General features: G+C 47.1%; 1 protein-coding gene across 3 annotated transcripts in view; it reads right to left on the reverse strand.

Moving 5' to 3' along the window:
• The window catches only part of LARGE1 (LARGE xylosyl- and glucuronyltransferase 1), a 611,943-nt gene extending 607,105 nt beyond the window's left edge, over positions 1–4,838 (reverse strand). For 2 of the 3 annotated variants that reach the window (XM_086401203.1, XM_086401201.1), the window contains exon 1: positions 2,001–2,139. The gene's annotated coding sequence lies outside the window, so the exon portion shown is untranslated. Of the gene's footprint in view, positions 1–2,000; positions 2,140–4,490 lie in introns of those variants that run through there. The other variant, XM_086401204.1, reaches the window with a different exon arrangement.
• Positions 4,839–17,611: the final 12,773 nt, after the last annotated feature.

Below are 17,611 nucleotides of genomic sequence, written 5' to 3' on the forward strand. Positions count from 1 at the left end.
GGTGTTTTCTTCATCGGTGATGGAATAGAAAACTAGTCCCCCCTAGTGTCCTGCCACTGTACAAAGCGGAAGGATGGAGGCACTCCTGCATCAACTTTCAAGCAGGACTCAGGATCCCAGAACCACAGGAAACCTTCGCTTCCTTCCCAAGAGGTGGAAGCACTCCTGGGACCTGCAATGATATGGAAAAACCTTGCATTTCATTATGGAGGCCCTTCTAAGTTATGTTTTAAAAAGGCAAAGGAATCTGCATTATCCCACGCCAAAAAGTTAACCCCCAACCCAGCACACTTCATTCAGTGTTAGCCATACTTGCTAGCAACATCCACTTATCCCAGAGCGATACTGTATTTTCTTATAAAACCTCTCTATTCCACTAGGGAGATTTATTTCCTTTCCCTACCATTCTCAAAAACCCACTAAGAGCTAAACCTTGACGATTTTGCCTCTCTGTTCCATTTAGTTTTCTTCCCGGGATGGAATTAATAGGGCCAGGCTCGATAAATGTGTGTTCTCCGCAAGCAATTTTCACTAAAGTGTAAAGTACTCTTGAAAAATAAAGGTACACTAAAAGACGTGTGAAACCTTCAAGCCAGTTTTGTTTTTTTTTTAGTCCTCAGCAAGGACTCTCCATGCCCGTGAGTAATTCATTCATGTCACCCATTTGTGAGGGATGAGAGAAGAAACCTCCACGTGTTCCTTTCCCAATTTAGAATCTTCCTTTATCTTAAGTCTATCAAAGCTGACTCCTGAGGTGGGAAGGAGGCAAGAGAGGTGAGGAGGAAAATTAACCTGAAGTGACTGCCGGCAGGGAGTGAATAAGCACTTTGGGTTTTCACCTGTGTCGAAGAGGGCTGGCACTTGCCTTAAGGGAAGACGAATGCCCACCTGGTGCCCCTTCCCCAGTCCCACTCCCACCCAGGAAGGAAGCTGGCACCAGAGCCCACTCTGGGGGCACTTACATAAGACCCTGGAAAACTTCCTGTGACATTCAAGCAGAGTGTAAGCTGCTATCCTGCTCCCTCGGGGGTTCATTTTAATGACTGAGTGACAAAATTCACAGATTCAGAAATGGGCAAAAACCTGCTCAACTGAGGTACATCAGCTCAGGGACAAAAAAAAAAAAAAAAATCCATCCCCATTAACAGGGTCACCCGGGGGGACATATTCAGGGCAGGAGAGACAATCTGCTCCCTCCTAGGTGACCCATTTAAAATCAGATCGTTCCAAGGAAAGATCAAGGGTTCAGTAAATTTCAAACAGGCAAGGGTAGGCTTGCGGGGACTGAGGTTCCTTAAGAGGAAAATTTCAAAGAAGGTGCTAAGGCAGTAAGCAAAACAACTTAAGAATGCACAAACTTTGGAGTCATTCCACCCTTCAGAAACAATGACTTTCACAAGACTGGATCGCTACCCAGAGACTACCCCTCACAAGCAGGTTTGTCTAATAGGGGTGATACTGATGGGGTTTCCTGCCTCCAGCTACCACTGTCACCGAAATCGCACTGTCCAATCGAGGGACTCGCAATCTGTGGCTCTCACCCCAAATTGGCCTCGACTCTGCAACATGGAGCAAAGAAAGTTCTTCACAGCATCACGCCTGGAAAGGCTGGTGGGGATCGCCCAAAGGGACAGCTTCAAATACAGCAGGTTCCCCTAAAGCACAGATGCTCACAGCTAACAAGCAGCATGGGAAAGGGTGAGTGGATAACACCTCCTGGTGTTAACGGGAAATTCCTCCTTGCTTCCAGTTAGCAGCCCGAGAGCCTAGGAGGAGGGCAGGCCCGGGGACGAGTCCAGCAGGACTCCAGAAACTCGGCGACTTCTCACTCCAGCCTCTCCAGGGCTCTGGGCCCAGGCGGCAGAGGGTGTTCCCTCACTCCCTCCCTCTTCCCCGGCATCCTGAGTACAGGGAGTACCAGCCACAGGTCGGGAGAACTTGTCCGGCGCCGCTCACCAGGGAGCCCCAGGCTGGCTCTCTCGCACTCCCGGGGTTCCTACCTTGGCCGTGACTGCCGCTGGGCAGAGGGAGACCGCGGAAGAGCCGGGTGGCGCGGCGGCGCCGCCGCCTACGAGGCGCAGGGGTTCCGGGTCGGGGTCCCAGCAGGCGCTGCCCGAGTCCGAGCGTCGGTGCCAAGCGCAGACTTCGGGGCAGCCCCCGCCTCGGAAGGCGGCGGGGAGGGTCCGGGCCGCTCGAGCTGAGCACCGTTTCTTCTTCCTCTCCCTTGGGCACTGCTGCCTGGAGCTGCTCCCTGCCCCCCGGACTCTTCCGAGCCGGGGGCGCCCCGCATGGGATGGGGCCTGGGTCTGCCTCGGACTGGGGTCCGGGGAGGTGGCGCTGGGGAGAGACGCGGGGCGGCCGCCGGGGCCGGCTCCACCTCCCGCGCTCCCCGGAGCCGCTTCGCCCCTTCAGGGCAGGGCCTGCCCGCTCCCAGCCCGGCAACCGCGCCCCCAGCTTCGGGCGCCCGGGCTCCCGCGCGGCGGCGGAGCGGCGGCAGTCCGGCCGGGCCGGGCACCGAGAGCGCAGCGGCTAGGGGGGCTGCAACCGGCCGCGGCGCCCCCTCCCCCCGGGCCTGCGCCGCCCGCCCGCGGCTCCGCGGTAAGGAGACGCTGGAGAGGGCCTCGCCCCGGCCTGGGGCGCGGGGCCGGGGGCGCGGGGCCGGGGGAGGCGCCCCGGGAAGGTCACCGGAGCGGAGGCGGAGCGCAGAGCAGTGGGTGCGGGGAGCCGAGGCGGGCGGCCCCGCTGCCTCCGGGAGCGCTCGCCGGCCTCGGCCGCCGCCGCCGCCTCCGAAACGCGCCGGCTTCCCCGAGCGCCCAGCACTCGGAGCTGGGCGGTCGCTGCAACCGCCGCAGGCAGCCGGGCGCCGCTGGCCGGAGCCGGCGCGCGATCCCCGCCTCGCGCGCCGGACCAGGCGGGGGCCGCCGCGCGGGGCCCGGCGGGGGTGCGGACGGGCGAGCGTTGGGGTCCGGGGTCCGGGCTGGCCCCGCCGCCGCGTGCCCAGGGCGCCGGGCTCGCTCAGCAGCTGCAGTGACTGTGTGTCTGTGTCATGTCTGTGCAGCTGGGGGGGACCGCGAGCCCCGGCCGGGCTCCGAGCGGGGGCGGGGCCAGTGCCCGCCTCGGCGCCCGCCTCCACCCCGTGACGGCGGGACCGGCCAATTGCAGGCGCCTCAGCCTCACGGACCTAGCGGCCGCCCCCCGCCTAGGCTCCGCCCCCGGGCGAGGCTCCTCCCTTCTACTTCTTCTGCTCTCTCGCACGCAGGCGGAAGCAACACCCGGAGCCGGGATTCTGGCCCGGGCCGAGATGAAAGGGTGCAAGCTGGGAGCTCCCCGCCCTTCTCCCTCCCCAGCCGGGCCGCTCCCGGCCGCCTCGGGCTTGGCGAGCCTCGCGGAAAGAGGGGGAAGGGAAGCGGGACGGGTCCGCAGCTGCTGCCGTAGACACTCTTGTTGCAAGCTCGCAAGGCCGTGCAGCCTGTCCACGCCTGCTTGTACAAAGCAGCCGTCGTGGAAAGTAGGAAGTTTCCCCGCCTCCACTTTTACTCGGGTCGCCGCTCCTCTCGAAGGTGGGCAGGATATGGGACAGGCTGAGGCTGCGAGAAGCCACGTTGAAGGGCTTTGACAGCATCATTTGGAGCTACGTATTCAAGAATCCGGTCCAAGGCTCCGTATTCTTTCGGGGAAACTGCATTTCTTTGCGCCCCACCCCCCACCCCCCACGCTACACACACACCCCCATGCAAGCACAACACGCCCCCTCCCTGTTCTGATTTCATTCTTGCTCTTTCCCTCTCGGCATAAGAATCCCGAGCGCAGGATCCCATTGAATGGACTTCCAGCCTCCCAATCCTAAAGACCAGCGTGGGTCGCCGAGACTTCTCTATAGGAAGGAAAGGGTGAAATCGGTTGGGCCGGGGGTTGGGGGGAGGGGGGCGGTGAGGGTGGCTGGAACGTGGAGGCCCGGAGAGAAAACCCAGAGACGGAGAAAGCAGAGAGACAGGGAGAAGGATGGACAACTCTGGGAGCCCGGAGCTGCGGCGCGCAATCCAGCTCCTGGGTTTTTCCTCAGCTCGGTCCCAGAGCTTCTGGGGTCCCCTTCCCCCCAGGGTCCCCACCTCTCCCCAGCCGGGTGGGCAGCCGGGTCTCCGCCTCGCCTCCGCGCGGGGCTCTCTTAGCCTGGGTTTCAGAGGAGGCAGCGGAAAGCCCATCCTAGTTCTTGGAAGAGGCAAGGAAAGGAGGCAAAAAGAGAAAGTACAAGGGTGGGGAAGGGAGTGGGTGCGTAAGGAAAGGACGCCGAGCTCGGGGTGCTGCGCTGACCACATTCCCCAGAGGTCAGGCTGGGGACCCAAGGGCTCCGGACGTTTGTCCCTCGCTCCGCTCGGGAGCTGACTCCTGCCTCAATAACCCGAGTCATCGCCAGGACCCTTCCCCCCACCCGCTCCCTTCTTTCCAGCCTCTTTTAGCAACGACTCCCCAACCCACCCACCCCAACTTACACCGCGAGCAACACCACCACCCGCTCTTGTCCAGCTTCGGAGCGCAGTTTACCTAATCTCTGTGGCACACCGAGCCGAGGAGAATGCGAAAAGAAGGTAGTGGTTGCACAGCAGCGGCCCCGGCGAAGGAGTAAAAAACGTTTGCATTGGAGCTTTGGGATAAGTTAACTATGAAGCTGGGGTCCTGCTGTCTTATCTCCGCGGGGACGAGTCTGACCCTGCACATTTGGAGGGATAGGAGATCTCTGGTTTTGATGCCATTACTGTGTCGGAGAATATTAAATGATTAAATACTATCTAATATCCTTAGAGGCCATTTAGGTGTCAAAGTTTAATGCCAACCCTTTTAGCTCGAAAGCTGCTCCTCTCTTCCTGTGACGTGCAGCTCTGTTCTAGAACTCGCTGAAAACAAGGGGATCATTTTTATTTTTTGCGGCCGACTGTCCTTGCTTCCTCCTACTCCCCGCTAGTCCAACCCTCGCCTCAGATCCGGGTAAAGTTATGGCAAGAATTTGGGCTTTCTTTTTATTCATTGCTTTGCTTCAATTCATTAGTGGTGTAAAATACATTATTATATTAGCATATGAATAAGAGTAATGTGACTGACAAAGGAGAGACCTGATAAATTTCAAGCAAAGGGGAAAACAATAGAATAACATCAGAAACTAAAAGATAAGCATGTGGGAAATAAACATCTCCATTATGATTACCCCAATATAGTGTATTCTTGAGATTTGATTTTAGAAAGAAAAATATGACCATGGTAGGGAAGGGAATAATAGTCACCTTGATCAGTAAGGTACATTCATTATTCAGGGGTTTCACAAAAATTACTTGCATCAGTCAGTAAGCACCTTAAACATGTAAAAGCTTTCCTCTGTCAGTTCAGTTTTGCAGTGTTTTAAAGTCAGTGGAATATCTAATACTGTAAATGATAGGAATGTTGCCAGACTGAATTATTCCACAAACTGAACCCTTCTGTTAGTTAATATCACGTCAAACCCCACATTTGAAGAATTTCTTCCCCCACCAGTGGGAGATTTTATCTATACCTGTATCTATATCTTTATCTCCAAAAGTAGGATGTACTTGCCTATGAATTATAGCCCTTTGACACAAACCAGATATAAATGTCTTCAAAGGATTTCAGCTATGATATAGTATGAGGAATGCAGAACAGAATAGGTAAGGTGATATATCTGTTATTTCTAAGGACTCTACACTGCTTTTGTTAAGAGCTGAGAACTGAAAAAAATATTGAGCCCTCTAAACCGACTGTTATCTATTTATCTCCATACTGTTATTGCACCTGTCATAGGAGAGATTCAAAAAGGTCTCTTCAAAAAAAAAAAAAAAAATCAGGGTCAAGGAGATCTAATCATAAGAAACCTATTTCAAAACAGCCACTAGGGGGCCCTAAAAGCATCTCAAAGAGGAAGGAGAAAAACCTGCTCTCACCTCTGTTTTTCCAGGTCTTATTTTCTGGGTACTAATGAAACTGGAATCTAAAAACAAGTTAGGAGCATGGTGCAAAGTTTGGAGGAAAGTTGAGCGTTACGTCTTAAAAGACCAGAGTCTCATTTTGACTGACGAGTGAAGAATATTTGCCCCACTCTGCTTGCCTCCAAAAAATACAACAGTAAAAGGAATATTGGATTCATTGAGATGAAAGTGGCCAGTCTTACCCACTTTAAGTCGACTCAGTTATTTTTACTATTCCAAATAGAACCTTCCTTCTAAGATTGTAGGGCTGTTTTCTGAATGCTTTGAATGTTCAAGTGATAGGTAGCAAGATGAATGAATCCTCACAGTAATAAATCACAGGGGTGACATGAAAAAACTTTAAGCAACCTGTACAGCAGAACATCCACCAGCCAACTTATGGAAAGCCAGCTAGCCACAGGGGCACTAGCAATAACCAAAGTCCTAGAAGTGAGGCTTGAGATAGAAGGTCCCCAGGCTGAGCAGCTGAAAACTGCCCCCTGTGGGCAGACACTCCAAGATAAAGGTGATGACAGGAGTGAGGAAGAGCTGCGTCCTGCTTGAATAAAAGATAAAGAAACCATGTATTTCTCATTCTCCAAGTCAAGGAGACTTCCTTGACTATTCATGCGCAGAAAGTCTCCTTAGGGGTCAAAAGGGAGAGGTGCCACCCCATAAGGGATTGTCAACCTTCCCATAGGCCTCTGTGTTGGAATCCTTCTTGATTAAAAGATGTGCATGCATGCCAAGGAGGCACCTAGGACAAGTCAGATGTGAAAGCAATGAGATGATTGGCCAAAGGGAAACACAGGCCCAGAAGAAGTGCTCTATGTAAGTAATGGTCACCTCTCTGGGGCACTCCTCCCCATTAGGGACGAAACCCACACCCTTTTCTCTCCAGGTGTGCATCTCTGCCTTGCTTCTGTCTTCAATAAACTGTTTCTTTGTGCCCTCTCCAACTTGTTAGGCTATATCTCTAATAATAAACTTTTTACTTGTTTTTACAGTTTTTGCCTCCTTGAAACATTTTTACTTTCAAATGGAACAAAAGCCAGGGAAACTTTGCCTCTAGCCTCTAACCCTTCCTGGTCTAGTGGCTAGGATTTCCGATTTTTTCACCAGGCTACCCAAGTTCATTGCCTGGGCAGGGAACTAAGATCTCACTCCAAGCCATTGCTGCTGCTAAGTCGCTTCAGTCGTGTCCGACTCTGTGCGACCCCATAGACGGCAGCCCACCAGGCTCCCCCGTCCCTGGGATTCTCCAGGCAAGAACACTGGAGTGGGTTGCCATTTCTTTCTCCAATGCATGAAAGTGAAAAGTGAAAGTGAAGTCGCTCTGTCGTGCCCGACTCTTAGCAACCCCATGGACTGCAGCCTTCCAGGCTCCTCCGTCCATGGGATTTTCCAGGCAAGAGTACTGGAGTGGGATGCCATTGCCTTCTCCGTCCAAGCCATTGCTCACTGCTATCTCCTTGAGATCAGAAGAACCCGGAAGGCCAGGTGTTAAATCTTTAGTGGATTTAATGGTAAAATTTTAGAGGTAGGAGGAAGGTGGAGATTCCTTGGGGGGAAAACAGTGGCTGCTGGGGTGGTGAGGCAGGGTGTAGCAGGAATCGTGTGTGTGTGGCGGGGGAGCTTACCTCTGGAAACACTTAACAGCCAATGTGGAAATATTTTAATATTTTAACAAATAATGTTTTATTTTTCAAAACAACTGAATATCAGCCTGACCATACATAAAGTTGCCCCAAATTTTTCCTAGACTTTAATATCTAGCAATCACATTTTCAGGGCTTCCAAATCCTTAGCTGTCACATAATGTATTTCCCACATCTTCCCAGTAAATAAGATTAAGATGTCTTTTATGAGGATCAAGAATCAAACAGCACTCAGATTGCACATATATGGAGAAGCCTGATTATTCTTTAATTAACCAGTACTGTATAAATAATCTGCTGATACAACAGATGTCCTTTCCAGATACGTTTAAGGTGTAAATTTAAGCACCGTTTGTGACACTCTTCTGTCACTGAAGCCAGTATTCAAAAGACATTCCTGAGCCAAACAAAATGCCTCCATCAGGGATAAGCAGGGAACAAGCTACTTGCTAGCTGAAGAATTAAAGACCATTGCAAAAGCCACCAAATTAACACCAATGGAAGTGTGATTTGAACATAATTTCACAAAAAGCAAAGCAAGTCTAGAACTGAAACATGAGACAGGGAATGGGCATGAAGTCTTTCTTAGTGGAATGAAAAATAGTTTGCTTTTCCATCATCATGTTCATTAAGCAGGTAAGGTACAGGTATTCTCAAAATAGCATTATTAACATCCAGAAAACTTGCCACTGAAAGCCTCAGAGCCAGCTAATGAGAACAAATTTGGTTCTAGATGGAGAATCCTATTGTCTTTAGGAGAGAGAGTTTATTCATTTACTGACTGTGAAAATCCGTTAGAGGAAAACCTTGCCAGGTATATAGCACCCTGATCACCTTATGACAAAATGCTCAACTGGGAACTCAAACCCCTCTGAAGACAGGAAGGAAACATCAGTGCTAAAGAGATGAATTTAAAGTACAAGAGTAACAGATGGTCCTTTACTTAGGTACTAATTCATTATCCTTGAATTGTTTTAAGATGGAACGGAAAACACCCCACACTATTACTGTGGGTCATTACAAATGTGCACTTGAAATAAGAGAATAAAAGAATAAATTTCGTGGAAAATCTTAATATGCTCCTTTATCCACTGAGTTTAGATTAAATCTAGAGGCAGTTATAAACAAGACCTTCCTCAGTATTAAAGTGTTTCCTGAGTTTTAGACTCTAGGGAGGTTCTGACTGAATCTCCTTTCTGGCCTTAATGATAGGTTTTTTGAGATAAATAACTAACTTTTTAAAAGAAGGAATTTTTTTTAATTTTTGGAAGGGAGAAGTATAGGAAATTTTATTATTGCTTGTAATACAGATGATGACAAAGTGAAATAAAATACCAGATATTTTTGTACAATTTGCATCTTAATAAAATGCACTTGGGTTTAAAAAAAAAAATAAAGCACAGAGTGTGTTTTTCTCCTGAGATCATGGCCCCCATAAAGATAAGGGGACCTCAAGCTAATGGATCACAAGACCCTCAAAAGAAGCAAAAAAATCAAACATTGGTAAAGAAATTGAAGTTCTGAAATAAAAGATGATGGCACATGCCTTTGGGGACTTTTAAGCAGAAAAACCTCTGTTTAAAAAGCTGTCATAGTTGTGTGGGTATATTTTATCAGGTCTTGCTTTTTTTCCCTCTCTCTGTCTAAAGGACTCATAGATAAGGACATCTCAAACCTCGACGTGCGTACAGATCACTAGGGAATTTTGTTAAAAGGTTAACACTGATTCAGCAGGCCTAGAGTAGGGCCCAGCATTCTGCTTTGGCATCTAGTTCCTGTCCACGGACCAAACTTTAAGTAGAAAGACTGTAGAGGACTTTTGTTTGTAGTCAACCACATCCTGTGTCCCCTTTCTTATCCCAAGGGTATTATGTTAGCAGTGCTCCCCACAAAGTAAACACTGAGACAAGGGTTTAGGGGCAAGAAACTTATTTGGAAGCTTCAATAGAGTGAGGAAATGAAATAGGAAAGGGAGGAAGACCAATAAGGGGTGAATCAATAAACTGTCAATGGTGCTCTTCTGGTAAGGACCCCCTAAGAGATTGTGTAGAATGTTGCTGTTGTTGTTTAGTCGCTAAGTTGTGTCTGACTCTTTTTGACCTCATGTAGCACACCAGCACCCCATGGACAGAGGGATTTCCCAGGCAAGAATACTGGGGTGGGTTACTGTTTCCTTCTCCAGGGGATCTTCCCTACCCAGGGATGGAACCCATGTCTCCTGCTTGGCTGGAAGATTCTTTACCCCTGAGGCACCTGAGAAGCCCCTGTATACAACGCCATTGTCCAAAAAAAAAAAGAAAAAAACTTACCTGTGATGAAAATGTTATATGTTTGCCCTGTCCAATATGGCAGCCACTAGCCATCTGTGAGTACTATGCACTTGAATTGAGACTAGTGTGACTTAGACACTAAATCTTTTATTTTAATATTCATCAGTTTGCATTTAAATAGCCACATGAGGTTACTGCCTACTGTGTTGGACAGAATAGGTATAGAAAATAACTTGGAATTGTCCCATTAAGGACCAAGAAATCTAGAGGGGTATTTACCCTCCAAATCTCTTCCTTCTTGAGGGTTATTCCTGGAAATTGGTCAGTTCCTAGTAGTTCTACCATGCTCCCCTGGTCAGAGCATACCCACAGCAAAGAGTCACAGGTGCCTAAGTAGGAAACCTTCAGTGTATATGGAAATTGTCCATCACAGATGGAGGTGATCCCCAAGGAGATGGGTCTAGGAGAGATGAGCAAGGTACTAACAGCCTTTGCTAAAAGAATCCAGATTTTTGTCTGCACCTGACCTGACCTCTCCTTCATTCCAGGAGTAGACCCTGAATAGCATAAGCTCTTCCATGCATTCCATACTCCTGATGACCATCTTGGTGCAAAGCCTAGTAGATTATCTAGGCTGGTTCAATCAAGGTGACTCTTGGGACTTTGGGATGCTGGACTACTGAAAAGATTCTGTCACCTCTGGACCACGTGATCCACAGATACAAAACTGCAGTGATTTTGCTGCCACAAAGGATGTGACTGACATGGAGAACAGCAGAGCACTCAGAGACAGAAAACCCAGTTTGTATCAGTTAGGATTGCTTTGAACTGCCAGTGACAGAATACCCAGCTCGCAGGACCTTAAGTCAGAGAAGGCAATGGCAACCCACTCCAGTACTCTTGCCTGGAAAATCCCATGGAAGGAGGAGCCTGGTAGGCTACAGTCCATGGGGTCATGAAGAGTTGGACACGACTGACCGACTTCGCTTTCACTTTTCACTTTCATCCATTGGAGAAGGAAATGGCAACCCACTCCAGTGTTCTTGCCTGGAGAATCCCAGGGACAGGGGAGCCTTGTGGGCTGCCGTCTATGGGGTCGCACAGAGTTGGACACGATTGACGTGACTTAGCAGCAGCAGCAGGACCTTAAGTAATGATCTCACATAATGAGAAGTCTCAAGGTAGGCAAGTCCAGATTTGGTGTGACAGCTCAAGGACATAAGAATTTTTTTTTAAAGATTGATTCATTTATCGGTACTGGGTTTTTGTTGCGATGTGCAGGTTTCCTCTAGTTGTAGCAGGCAGGGGCTACTCTTCGTTATCGTGCACAGACTTCTCATCGCAGTGCTTCTCTTGTTGTGGAGTATGGGCTCTTAGGCTCAGTAGGTGTGGCACTGAGGCATGTGGGATTTTCCCCACACCAGGGATTGAGCCATGTCCTCTGCATTGGCAGGCAGACTCCCAACCACTGGACCAACAGGGAAGCCCCATGGACCCAAGATTTTTATATCCAGTCTGCTGCTCTGCTATTAGCCACATTGGCTTTATGGGTTGCCTCATGGTCACTAGATGGCTGCAGTAACTCCAAACATCATCTTCTCAAACCAACATCCAAAGCAGAAAGAAAAAGACAGGCAGAAAGTATTTCCTCTTTTGCTATATTTCCCTCTTAGGATTGACTTATGCTAATCATGACCCACCTTCTAGAAATAGAACACTGTGGAGTTTCATTAGCAAAGAAAGAGAGGACGTGGCTCTTGGGTACATACTAATAGTGTCTCACACTTGTTGACACCACTGAGCCACTGAATAGGACCAACCCTGAAACTCACCCTCACTCTGAATTCCTCATTTACATGAGTCAATAAATCCACCTACTGTGTAAATTTTAATTGTTTCTCTCACTTGGATCCAAGAACATCCTAACCAATATAGATAAAAAGATTTCCTGTCCAAAGACTCAGATACAGCAGATCTCATCCTTCTTATTCCTGGATGCAATGACGGCTGATCCTCAAAGGGTTCAAGGTGCTCCCCCTCTTCCCAAGAGTGAAATTTGGTTTGGAAATCATTTGCTATTTTATGCTTGGCATGAACAGAGACCTACATGCCTCATGAGCATTAACCTGCAATTCTCAACCTAATGCCGGTCATCCATGCTTGGTCTCCTGAACCACAACTCCGCTTTGCCTGAGGATCTATTTAACACACCAACCCCCCACTGAGTCTGAAGCTAATCCTGAGACCCAGCCTGCTTGGTTGATCCTTTAGCCATCTCACCCCTGCCCCATAGTTCCTTCCAGTATTTCTGTCATGGGGGCTGGATGCTGCCTCCAGAACCTTTGCTTTGACCTTTGCAGATCTACATTCTGGCAAGAATCTGACTTGAGAACTGCTGATGACTCAAAGTGCCCGTAACAACTCTTTTCTCTACCATGTCAATTGACCTTTGGCTTTTATTTCTGTATGTTTGGACTTGAGGATGCTACGGTCACAGAACTAGGGAATTTAGATTGATGACCTATGTATAGATGGGTCAAGTCATTGCTGTCCCAGTTAAACTCCAAACCCAAGCCTCAAATTAGTCTCCTCTCATGGGAGATTAGGGTATGCACAGAAGCTATGAAAGGGCCATTTCTGACAGTGTTTTACCCACTGACAAAGATTTCTAGAAAGTCAAAGATTTCTCATCTTAAATGATTTTTTAAATTGCTAACTTAAGAAATCAAAACATGTAACTTGAGTGTTTAGAATGGTGTAGCCTATGGCTTATAAGTAGTTACTATTCATATATTACTACCATTCTATGCATTCTATGGGATTGGGAGTGGTGGAGAAGGTGGATGTGAGTCCTGCAACTGAGAACCTCCAATTCTCAATTCAGGAGTCAAGCATTTACTTGGAAGAGTTAAATGACTTTGCAAACATTAAGTCAATATAAAGGGGTGTCATTGAGTGTTATCAAAAGATGCAGTGAAGATAAGCAGTGTTGTGAATCTGGAAGAGAGAGAAACACGGTTCATCTAGTCTTTGGAAAACGTCTAAAAGCAGGAGGTTCTTGTTGGGCTGAAGATCTGGCAAGAGTGGACCATATGTAAAAGGAAGAAGTTTCAATCTTTGAGAAGCAACAAAGATGTTAAGCAGAAGGTGTGATTGGCTAACGTGACACATTTATTTAAGGGATCAGAAACCGGAAATGTAAGTTGGGTCTAGAATTATTTGACAAAGAGTATCTGAATCCCTACTGTGTGTCAGTTATTATGTTGATCATTGAGGATTTTAATAAAAATAAACAATTCTTCTTCTTTTATAGCATATGCCAAGTTACAGAGAGGAAATATTACTAATAAAAGACGAAGGGTTAAATTTTTAACTTTTCTTCGACTCATCCACTGTTTTTCCTCAGTCCCCAATTCTTGTCCATCCTACCCTCAAAATATCCTTCAAATCCATTCCCACTTCTTCATCCAAACTGTTACTGTCTTATCTCAGATTTTTATCTGTCACCTGAAATACTGCAAAACCCACTTACTAGTTTCAGCTTCCTAACACTGGCCTTTCCCCATACCTACATATTAACCAATTTACTTCCACCGAGTATATCTAAGTGTATTTTTTATTAACTCATGGTTCCTGCTGCTGCTGCTAAGTCGCTTCAGTAGTGACAGATGACAGCCCATCAGGCTTCCCCATCGCTGGGATTCTCCAGGCAAGAGTACTGGAGTGGGTTGCCATTTCCTTCTCCAATGCATGAAAGTGAAAAGTGAAAGTGAAATCGCTCAGTCGTGTCTGACTCTTTGGGACCCCATGGACTGTAGCCTACCAGGCTCCTCCTTCCACGGGATTTTCCAGGCAAGAGTACTGGAGTGGGTTGCCATTGCCTTCTCGAAACTCATGGTTCCTATGTCTTATTTATTCCATTTACTTTGCAAAAAAAAAAAATGTTTATAATTTTAGTCTGACTTCCCTGTGTGGGGGTCTGGGTACCAACCCCAGACAGGTTTGGGGTGATCCCAGAGCTCCAAGGGCTGCAGAGTGTAGAGCCAAGGGAAAGCCTAAAGTTCAGAACTTAATTTGAAACCCTCAAGTGAAGTGTCAACCCTGAAATACCAGTCAGGTTTGAGTACAACAGAAGAAATCAGGGACAATGCAAAAGATGTGAATAATGATTTACCATGGATTTCCAAACCAATAGGCACTATTCAGAGGGGATTTCCAGTCATAAAGCTTTTCTAGTGATAAAGAATCTGTCTGCCAATGCAAGAGACATAAGAGATGCAGGTTCTATCCCTGGGTAGAGAAGGTCCCCTGGAGGAGGGCATAGCAATCCACTCCAGTATTCTTGCCTGGAGAATCCCATGGACCGAGGGGCCTTACGGGCTATAGTCCATAGGGATGCAGAGCTAGACATGACTAAAATGACTTAACATGCCCACAGGCACTGTTCAAAACACTTTCATGCAGTCATTCATTTACTTAAACTGGAATTGTTGTTGCTGTTGTTTAGTCATCTAGTCATGTCCAAATCTTTTGTGACCCCATGGATTGTAGCTCACCAGACTCCTCTATCCATGGGATTTCCCAGGCAAGAACACTGGACTGGGTTGCCTTTTCCTTCTCCAGGGAATCTTCCTGATGCAGGGATGAAAACTGTGTCTTCTGTCTTGCAAGTGGATTCTTTACCATTGAGCTACCTGGGAAGCAAACTGGAATACTACCCAATTGTGGGGGGAAAAAAAGAATGAAATAATGCCATTTGCAGCAACATGACTGGAAGTGGGCATCATAGGGCAGACACACTGAAACCATACTCACAGAAAACTAGTCAATTTAATCACACTAGGACCACAGCCTTGTCTAACTCAATGAAACTAAGCCATGCCCTGTGGGGCCACCAAAGACAGGCGGGTCATGGTGGAGAGGTCTGACAGAATGTGGTCCACTGGAGAAGGGAATGGCAAATCACTTCAGTATTCTTGCCTTGAGAACCCCATGAACAGTACGAAAAGACAAAATGATAGGATACTGAAAGAGGAACTCCCCAGGTCAGTAGGTGCCCAATATGCTACTGGAGATCAGTGGAGAAATAACTCCAGAAAGAATGAAGGGATGGAGACAAAGCAAAAACAATGCCCAGTTGTGGATGTGACGGGTGATAGAAGCAAGGTCCAATGCTGTAAAGAACAATATTGCATAGGAATCTGGAATGTCAGGTCCATGAATCAAGGCAAATTGGAAGTGGTCAAACAAGAGATGGCAAGAGTGAACGTCAACATTCTAGGGATCAGTGAAGTGAAATGGACTGGAATGAGTGAATTTAACTCAGATGACCATTATATCTACTACTGTGGGCAGGAATTTCTTAGAAGAAATGGAGTAGCCATCATGGTCAACAAAAGAGTCTGAAATGCAGTACTTGGATGCAATCTCAAAAATGACAGAATGATCTCTGTTCATTTCCAAGGCAGACCATTCAATATCACAGTAATCCAAGTCTATGCCCCAACCTTCAGTAATGCTGAAGAAACTGAAGTTGAACGGTTCTATGAAGACCTACAAGACCTTTTAGAACTAACACCCAAAAAACATGTCCTTTTCATTATAGGGGACTGGAATGCAAAAGTAGGAAGTCAAGAAACACCTGGAGTAACAGGCAAATTTGGCCTTGGAATACAGAATGAAGCAGGGCAAAGGCTAATAGAATTTTGCCAAGAGAATGCACTGGTCATAGCAAACACCCTCTTCCAACAACACAAGAGAAGACTCTACACATGGACATCACCAGATGGTCAACACCAAAATCAGATTGATTATATTCTTTGTAGCCAAAGGTGGAGAAGTTCTATACAGTCAGCAGAAACAAGACCGGGAGCTGACTGTGGCTCAGATCATGAGCTCCTTATTGCCAAATTCAGACTTAAATTGAAGAAAGTAGGGAAAACCACTAGACCATTCAGGTATGACCTAAATCAAATCCCTTATGATTATACAGTGGAAGTGAGAAATAGATTTAAGGGACTAGACCTGATAGATAGAGTGCCTGATGACTAGATCTGATAGATAGAGTGCCTGGCTGAGGTTCGTGGCATTGTACAGGAGACAGGGATCAAGACCATCCCCATGGATAAGAAATGCAAAAAAGCAAAATGGCTGTCTGGGGAGGCCTTACAAATAGCTGTGAAAAGAAGAGAAGTGAAAAGCAAAGGAGAAAAGGAAAGATATAAGCATTTGAATGCAGAGTTCCAAAGAATAGCAAGAAGAGATAAGAAAGCCTTCTTCAGCGATCAATGCAAAGAAATAGAGGAAAACAAGAGAATGGGAAAGACTAGAGATCTCTTCAAGAAAATTAGAGATACCAAGGGAACATTTCATGCAAAGATGGGGTCAATAAAGGACAGAAATGGTATGGACCTAAAAGAAGCAGAAGATATGAAGAAGAGATGGCAAGAATACACAAAACTGTACAAAAAAGATCTTCATGACCAAGGTAATCACGATGGTATGATCACTCACCTAGAGCCAGATATCCTAGAATGTGAAATCCAGTAGGCCTTAGAAAGCATCACTACAAACAAAGCTAGTGGAGGTGATGGAATTCCAGTTGAGCTCTTTCAAATCCTGAAAGATGATATTGTGAAAGTGCTGCATTCAATATGCCAGCAAATCTGGAAAACTCAGCAGTGGCCACAGGACTGGAAAAGGTCAGTTTTCATTCCAATCCTAAAGAAAGGCAATGCCAAAAAATGCTCAATTCAGTTCAGTCGCTCAGTCATATCTGACTCTTTGCGACCCCATGAATCGCAGCACGACAGGCCTCTCTGTCCATCACAAACACCCGGAGTTCACTCAGACTCACATCCATCGAGTCAGTGATGCCATCCAGCCATCTCATCCTCTGTCGTCCCCTTTTCATCCTGCCCCCAATCCCTCCCAGCATCAGAGTCTTTTCCAATGAGTCAACTCTTCGCATGAGGTGGCCAAAGTACTGGAGTTTCAGCTTTAGCATCATTGTTCCAAAGAAATCCCAGGGCTGATCTCCTTCAGAATGGACTGGTTGGATCTCCTTGCAGCCCAAGGGACTCTCAAGAGTCTTCTCCAACACCACAGTTCAAAAGCATCAATTCTTCGGCACTCAGCCTTCTTCACAGTCCAACTCTCACATCCATACATGATCACAGGAAAAACCATAGCCTTGACTAGACGAACCTTTGTTGGCAAAGTAATGTCTCTGCATTTGAATATGCTATCTAGGTTGATCATAACTTTCCTTCCAAGGAGTAAGCGTCTTTTAATTTCATGGCTGCAATCACCATCTGCAGTGATTTTGGAGCCTAAAAAAGTAAAGTCTGACACTGTTTCCACTGTTTCCCCATCTATTTCCCATGAAGTGATGGGACCAGATGCCATGATCTTCGTTTTCTCAATGTTGAGTTTTAAGCCAACTTTTTCACTCTCCTCTTTCACTTTCAGCAAGAGGCTTTTTAGCTCCTCTTCACTTTCTGCCATAAGGGTGGTGTCATCTGCGTATCTGAGGTTATTGAGATTTCTCCAGGCAATCTTGATTCCAGCTTGTGTTTCTTCCAATCCAGCGTTTCTCGTGATGTACTCTGCATAGAAGTTAAATAAACAGGGTGACAGTATACAGCCTTGACGTACTCCTTTTCCTATTTGGAACCAGTCTGTTGTTCCATGTCCAGTTCTAACTGTTGCT

Source organism: Bos grunniens, chromosome 5, assembly GCF_055505025.1.
Source record: "Bos grunniens cultivar Pamir isolate PY7600 chromosome 5, Bosgru_T2T1.0, whole genome shotgun sequence".
NCBI lineage: Eukaryota > Metazoa > Chordata > Mammalia > Artiodactyla > Bovidae > Bos > Bos grunniens.